Source organism: Schistocerca gregaria, chromosome X (assembly GCF_023897955.1).
Source record: "Schistocerca gregaria isolate iqSchGreg1 chromosome X, iqSchGreg1.2, whole genome shotgun sequence".
In the NCBI taxonomy this organism is placed as follows: Eukaryota; Metazoa; Arthropoda; class Insecta; order Orthoptera; family Acrididae; genus Schistocerca; species Schistocerca gregaria.
This window is the reverse complement of record NC_064931.1, coordinates 269,933,739-269,941,267: the sequence shown is the minus strand read 5'-3', so window position 1 is coordinate 269,941,267 and position 7,529 is coordinate 269,933,739.

The window sequence follows — 7,529 nt, the reverse complement described above, 5'->3', positions numbered from 1 at the left end:
AATGTTCCTTTTTTGAAAAATCTGTCAGGACGAAGTTGATATATTTTCGTGCAATGTTTGGTATACCATTACTGCAGATACATATGGAGCAAAATACTGACACCTTTTGCTAGATTTTTACAGCTCTCCAAGTTTCTTTGAAAAAAATATACAAAATCTTAGGGCTTTGCTCTTACATAAATGCCTTATTATTGTAGTAAATGAAAATTACTTCCACATAATGTTTCAATATAATATTGATTAATTGCATGCCGAATTTAAATACTATAATTTAAGTCGTTTGTGAGAAAAACGTACATTAAGTGGCCAAAACGTAAGTTACGGGAAACCTGAATCAAAGATTTGACAGTGTTTGTACTATACCTTACCTTATCTGGGTGAACCAGTGCAAACCATATACATTCTCCTCTTCGTCATCAGGCAGTTTTTTTCTTTGCTTGCCCTCTTAGTTTAACCTGATTTTCAAACTGAGTAACAATAATGTCAGTTGCATCAATTCTACTGTTATCGATTTCCTTCGATATCTACCGTGTGATCAATTACTAGTCTCTGTAAAGCCCGCAGTCTATCAAGAACGGCGTAGTTAACAACTAAACAAGCATCATACGCTACAACTTCATCAGCAGTTGTTGAAACACATGTCGTCTTTGGTCATGATTTTCCTATCAGAGAGTTGTAACTTTCATTAGGGTTTTGAGTTTTTCCATGCACACACTTTCGTAGAACTTCTGCATCTGCTAAGCCCGAAACATTCCCCACATTGTGACTGTATAAATTTGGAAGAAAGCGTCGCAGGAATAAATAATGTGAGGAAACACAAAACAACAAAGGATAGTGGCCCCGTCCAAGCTTTTGTTAATTATTATTTCTGTCATCCATGAAAGTGGAATTGGGACGCAGTATTCAGGAATTGAAATTTCAATACCATGTAGTATATGACGATCCAAGAAATAATTTTTCTCAGTCAGATTGCTTTCGCGTCCTCCTTTCGCGTCTTCCTTTAAGGTGTTTCGAAGAAGTGATCCAATAATTCTGCTGTGCAGTAGAGCATTAATCATCCACCTTCTTACAGATTTCCATCCTTTAATCATATTTGCAACATGTTAATGTATGTTTTAAGGCTTTTGGCTGAAGAGCGGGCTGTTGTATATCGCTTGTAGCCCACCTCACACCCCCTTCCCCCCTCCACCCTAACCATATGTGGTGAGGGAAATGAAAAGTCAAGGTAATAGAAATAAACGCTCTTAAATAACCATCTGTAAATTATTATGGAAAAAATAGAATATAGCATACGATATCTGTATGTTACAACTTTGCTTGAAATAATACAGAACATCAGTCATAACACCGTAGCGCAAGAAAGAATTGGATGATAAAAGGAATGTATATGTCACGGTTTTTGTATAGTGACAGTAGCTCAAGGAATGCAGTCGGTGTCAAACGGTTTCAAATAAATGAGATAACTGGATGCTATCCAAATAGAAAAGACTATTTGTCTGCAGATAAGAGAGCGTTGATAACAAAACATACCTTCCCAATAGTTTAAGTATCATATAACTGGATGTGACTGACAACAAGGCTTTATCGTTGTTGTCCAATGGTCAACCAAGCCTGTGGTGCATTATCGTGATTAGGCCTAACATTGCCGGGATATGATTATGAAATTAGCAGCTGGGAAAACACCTCGAGCTCTGTCTAGATTGCAAACTACTATATATAATATTTACGTCAGTAAGACAGTAAATATATTCTATATGGGATAGTACCCCCCTCCCCAACACCCCATGAACCATGGTCCTTACCGTTGGTGGGGAGGCTTGCGTGCCTGAGCGATACAGATAGCCGTACCGTAGGTGGAGCCACAACGGAGGAGTATCTGTTGAGATGCCAGGCAAACGAGTGGTTCCTCAAGAGGGGTAGCAGCCTTTCCAGTAGTTGCAGGGGCACCAGTCTGGATGATTGACTGATCTGGCCTTGTAACACTAACCAAAACGGCTTGCTATGCTGGCACTGCAAACAGCTGAAACCAAGGGGAAACTACAGGCGTAATTTTTCCCGAGAGCATGCAGCTTTACTGTATGGTTAAATATTCCGGAGGTAAAATAGTCCCCCATTCGGATCTCAGGGTGGGGACTACTCAGGAGGACGTCGTTATCGGAAGAAAGAAAACTGGCGTTCTACGGATCGGAGGGTGGAATGTCAGATCCCTTAATCGAACAGGTAGGTTATAAAATTTAAAAAGGGAAATGGATAGGTTAAAGTTAAATATAGTGGGAATTAGTGAAGTTCGGTGGCAGAAGGAACTAGACTTCTCGTCAGGTGAATACAGTGTTATAAATACGAAATCAAGTAGGGGTAATGCAGTAGTAGGTTTAATAATGAATAAAAAAATTCGAGTGCGGATAAGCTACTACAAACAGCTTAGTGAACGCATTATTGTGGCCAAAGATAGACAAGCCTACCACAGTAATACATCTACATCTAAATCTACATGACTACTCTGTAATTCACATTTATGTGCTTGGGAGAGGGTTCCTCGAACCACAATCATACTATCTCTCTACTATTCCACTCCCTAACAGCGCGCGGGAAAAACAAACACCTAAACCTTTCTGTTCGAGCTCTGATTTCTCTTATTTTATTTTGATGATCAAGTTCATATGCCAACTAGCTCCGCAGATGACGAAGAGATTGATGAAATGTATGATTAAATAAAAGAAATTATTCAGATAGTGAAGGGAGCCGAGAATTAAAGAGTCATGGGTGACTGGAATTAGGTGGTAGAAAAAGGAAAAGAAGGGAACGTAGTAGGTGAATACGTAATGGGGGTAAGAAATGAAAGAAGAAGATGCCTGGCAGAATTTTGCACAGAGCACAACTTAATCATAGCTAACCCTTGGTTCAAGAATCATGAATGTTTTACACATGGTAGAGGCCTGGAGATACTGGAAGGTTTCAGGTAGATTATACAATGGTAAGAGATTTACGAACCAGGTATTAAACTGTAAGATATTTTAAGGGACAGATGTGGGCTCTGATCATATCTATGCCTACATCTACGTGACTACTTTGCTATTCACAATAAAGTGCCTGTCAGGGGTTTCAATTAACCACCTTCAAGCTGTCTCTTTACCGTTCCACTCTCTAACGGCACGTAAGAAATACGAGCACTTAAATTTTTCTGTGCGAGCCCTGTTTTCTCTTATTTTATCGTGCTGATCATTTCTCCCTATGTAGGTGGGTGCCAACTGAATGTTTTCGCAATCGGAGGAGAAAACTGGTGATTGAAATTTCATGAGACGATTCCGGCGCGACGAAAAATGCCTTCGTTATAATGATTGCCACTCCAATTCTCGTGTCATGTCTGTGACACTATCTCCTCTATTTCGCGATAACACAAAACGAGCTGCCCTTCTTTGTTCTTTTTCGGTGCCATCCGTCAGTCCCACCTGATGAGGAACAGACAAGAAAAATCGTACGGTGATGTCTGTGAACCCTCTCCAGTGCCATTTGAATGCCATATAACTCCGCATCGTAATATGTAAATTGTTCTGGAAGACGCACTTTTAAAAACCCTATCACGGAAAACCACAGAACAGCATTCTCCTGCTGGGATCCATCTGTATAAATAACGATAAAACGATGGTACATCCTTAAAACAGACGAAATCAAAGTTATAAAAACCATATCTAGAGTACAAATTTTCGGGTACTGCGTTAAGCTTAAAATCACTTTGGGCGTCCGAAGACACCAAGCGGCAGTGCGTTCCATCGCAGGGTGTGTATTTTCATGCCCAAGAGATCCAGATCTTTGAGGCAGGCCGTAGCACATATACCAAATGGTTGGGTGGCGTGGGGCCGATTCCTGAATAGTCGTTCGAAGACGGAGTGGATCACTGAACTAAAAGCCAACGACTGAGGTGACGGTGAGATTCTCAGCGCCTGTCGAGCCAAACGGATATGTCGCCGAATCCAGAGTGTTCACCAGCCTCTGCACAAACTCTGAACTGGGCTGGTCCGAAAGGCTCCAGTCGATATCCGAATGCCGGCATGGTGGACAACATCTAACATCCGGAGGTAGGAAGGACGGGCCGATCCACAGAACACGCTGCCATAGTCTAAGTGTGATCGAACAAATGCCCTATAAAACTGTAGGAGGCGGGACCTGTCAGCTCCCCACATTTTTCCGCCAAGGCATTTTAAAATGTTCAACAACCGGAAGCCCTTTGTTCGGAGGTCTTTCAGGTGTGGGAGCCATGTTATTTTCGAGTCAAATAATGAACCCAAAAAGCGCACTGTGTCTTGAAAAGTAAAATACGGTCCCCAATTGTAAGCTCTGGTTGGTTAAAACTCCGGCGAGCACGATTAAAACTGACACACACAGTCTTCTCAGGAGAGAAACGAAAACCAATTGTCTGGGCCAGGTTTCCAGCCTCCTAATGGTCAGTAGTAGCTGCCCCGTCGTCGTCATAAGATCAGAGGAAGAGCAGTTTCTGGTTTCCGGAATGGAATTAAGATTCCCTCCTTCCAAGTCGTGGGGTATTGTCCATCAAACCAAATCTGATTGAAACAAGAGAGGAGCTGACCTTTTGCTTCAGGGCACAGATGACGAAGCATGGTATAAAGGGTCTCATCAGCTCCTGGAGCAGTGTCTTCGGCTGCACATAAAGCTGATTCTAGTTCCCACATAGAGAATGGAAGGTTTTAGACTTCTTCATTACACGTGAAAAAAATTGAGCTTCCTTATATCTGCAGTCCGACGGAATACCTGAACATCAGGAGCTTGTCTGGATGACTTAGTAACAGTAAAGAAGTGTACAGCTAAAACGTGAGCCATCTCTTCTGGCGTGTCCACCAACACCCCACTATTTGTGCACTCGGGAGGACGACGGTTCAATCCCGCGTCCAGCAATCCTCATTTAGGTTTTCCGTGATTTCCCCAAATCGCTCCAGATAAATGCCAGGATGGTTCCTTTCAAAGGGCACGGCCGACTTCCTTCCCTATCCTTCCCTAATCCTATGAGACCGATGACCTTGCTGTCTGGTCTCCTTCCCCAAACAACCCAACCCATTATTTGACAAGGCCGTAAGGGGATGTGGACTAACCTTGCCTGAAATCCATCTTATTGATTCCCAAACGTGCGCAGCGGAAGTGGACCGATTCATGGGCGTCGTGAATTCCCTCCAGGAAATCCTCTTCCGTTCTATGATCACTCGCCTTGTATGTGCTCTCGCAAACCTGCAGACAAAGGTTGTGCACAATCCTTCCGTTCAAAAGTAATCTGTCGACTGTACTGTAACTAATTTGCCCTTTGTATCATCCACCTGCGTGGTGTCCTGCTGGTCACTGTCCTAGACAGCAGACGAATCCTCACTGGGAAGTGGTCACTAGAATGTAAATCTGGAGCCACTTCCCTCTGAACTGAATGTGCAATAGCTGAGGAACAAAAGCAAAGATCAGTAGCTGAAGAAGACCCTGAAGCTACGGAAAAGTACGTCATATGACCCACGGTCAGAAGGCAGATATCCTCAGAATGGACGAGTCGCTCGATCAGCCTACCCCTGGAGCAAGTAGTAGCCGAGCCCCACAGCACATTGTAGGCATTGAAGTCCCCTACAAGAAGGAATGGGCGCGGAAGTGCCTGGAAGAGGTCTGCCAATGCATCTGCATCCAAAGTGTCATGGCGGGGGGCGGGGAGGAGGAACAAAGAACACACTGTGATAGTAAGCGGTAAGAAAACTTTCATACCAATTGCTTGGATGGTCGCGGCAAGAGGGACAGCAGAGGAGTGGTATCTGTCATCAAGAAAAATAGCCTCTCCACATTTAGCCGTGCCTACAGCAGTATCGTCTTTCCTGTACATGTGGTAGCCCCGTAATGTAGGTGTGTCTGTGACTTTAAAATGCGTTTCTTGTAAGCAGATGCAGAATGGTTTATCCTGGACCAGCAGCTGAAATTCTTCCAAATGTGAGCGATATCCATTCAAATTCCCCTCCAACACAGAAGTCCCTATGGAAGCTATTGGTTAATGTTGATTGTTCTTTCCTTTCTCCCTCGTAGGCGGTGATTTACCGGAGAGGTCAGGGGGAACGTTAGCCGGTTCTGCGTTCTCTAGTTCTTCCGACTGTAAGTCCATATCTGCAAGGTCGTAATCGCCATCAGAAAGGAAGAAAGCTCGTCGATCCGAAGGCGTACCTACCGTTTTCTTGGACTTAGAACTACTTTTACAAGAGCGTTTTTCTTTACTGACGGAAGGAGGAGGCTATCTGGGTTGGCTTAAGTGACTTGTGAAGTTGGGGAGTGGTATGTGGCTTAGGTGGTAAGTCTACTGCTGACGGCTTCCGAGCGACATCAGTTGCAAGTGGAGCATTTCCCCCACAGATACAGCTACAAGTCCATGTGCTGGTACTTGAATCTGTGGTTTGAGTTTTTGTGAAGGCATCACACTTAGCTATTGGTATTTTAAGGGCTGATGCGAAAGAAGTTGTAAAAACCGGTGATTGCATGGCTTTTTGTAAGCCTTTTTAGCTTCACCATAGGGTATGCGTCTCTGTACTTCCAACTCTTGAATTTTCTTTTCCTCGTTGTAAACCACACACTTTCTGCTCCACACTGGGTGGTCTCCAGAGCAGTTAACACATTTCGGAGGAAGTGTACAAGAAGTCCCTGACACGTGAGTGGAGTCTCCACAATTGCCCCATGTAGCCTTACCGTTGGATCCCATAGTGGTAGGGCCAAATCTTTGACATTTATAGCAGCGCATGGGGTTAGAAACAAACAGGTGAACCTTAAGGCGGATATAGGCGGCAAGGATATATTCCGGTATTCGGTAGTACTAAACGTTAGGATAAACGTTCCCGATGTTTCCAATTTGCCATTGACTCTCCTCATAATTCTTCACCTCTTTGACGCTCACATTCTTCCACTCTTCACACAACTCCGGGGGGGGGGGGGGGGGGGGCGGTCCATCTCCATTATATCGGAGCAGGTTACCAGGCCCTTACTATAGTTAAGAGTGTTATGCAGTTCAGCCTCGATTGGGTAGTCACCTGAGGCCTTACGTCCTAGAAGCTCAGATATTTGGGTGGAATTAGCAGTTTCCACCGAAAGCGTTCTATTACATAGTCGTTTGACACTTCAGAGACCAAGCTATACCTTCCAATGCCTTGTTAATATAGAAATGGGGTATCTTCTCAAAGCTTCCCCCATTTCACTTGATTACAATGAAAGTGTTATGGCACATTAATGCCCTGTTACTATTACTGGGAGATTTATTTTCGGGAGGACAGACCAACCGAGCCCTCTTTGAGAAGTGGGTGTAGGTGTTACTTGACGGGAATAGCAGTTTCATGACAGTTTCATAAGGATCCCACAAGACGCTAGGGAAATAACCGTCGACCCAGGCAGAGCCCTGCATGCCTCAGCAAGTCTGATTCAACTGGAGTGCGGCAGGTGCCCCAGAGGTTGCTCGCTAAAGACTGTTTCACCTCAACAGCCATTCGCCTCCTCAGCACGTAGCACACCGTGTA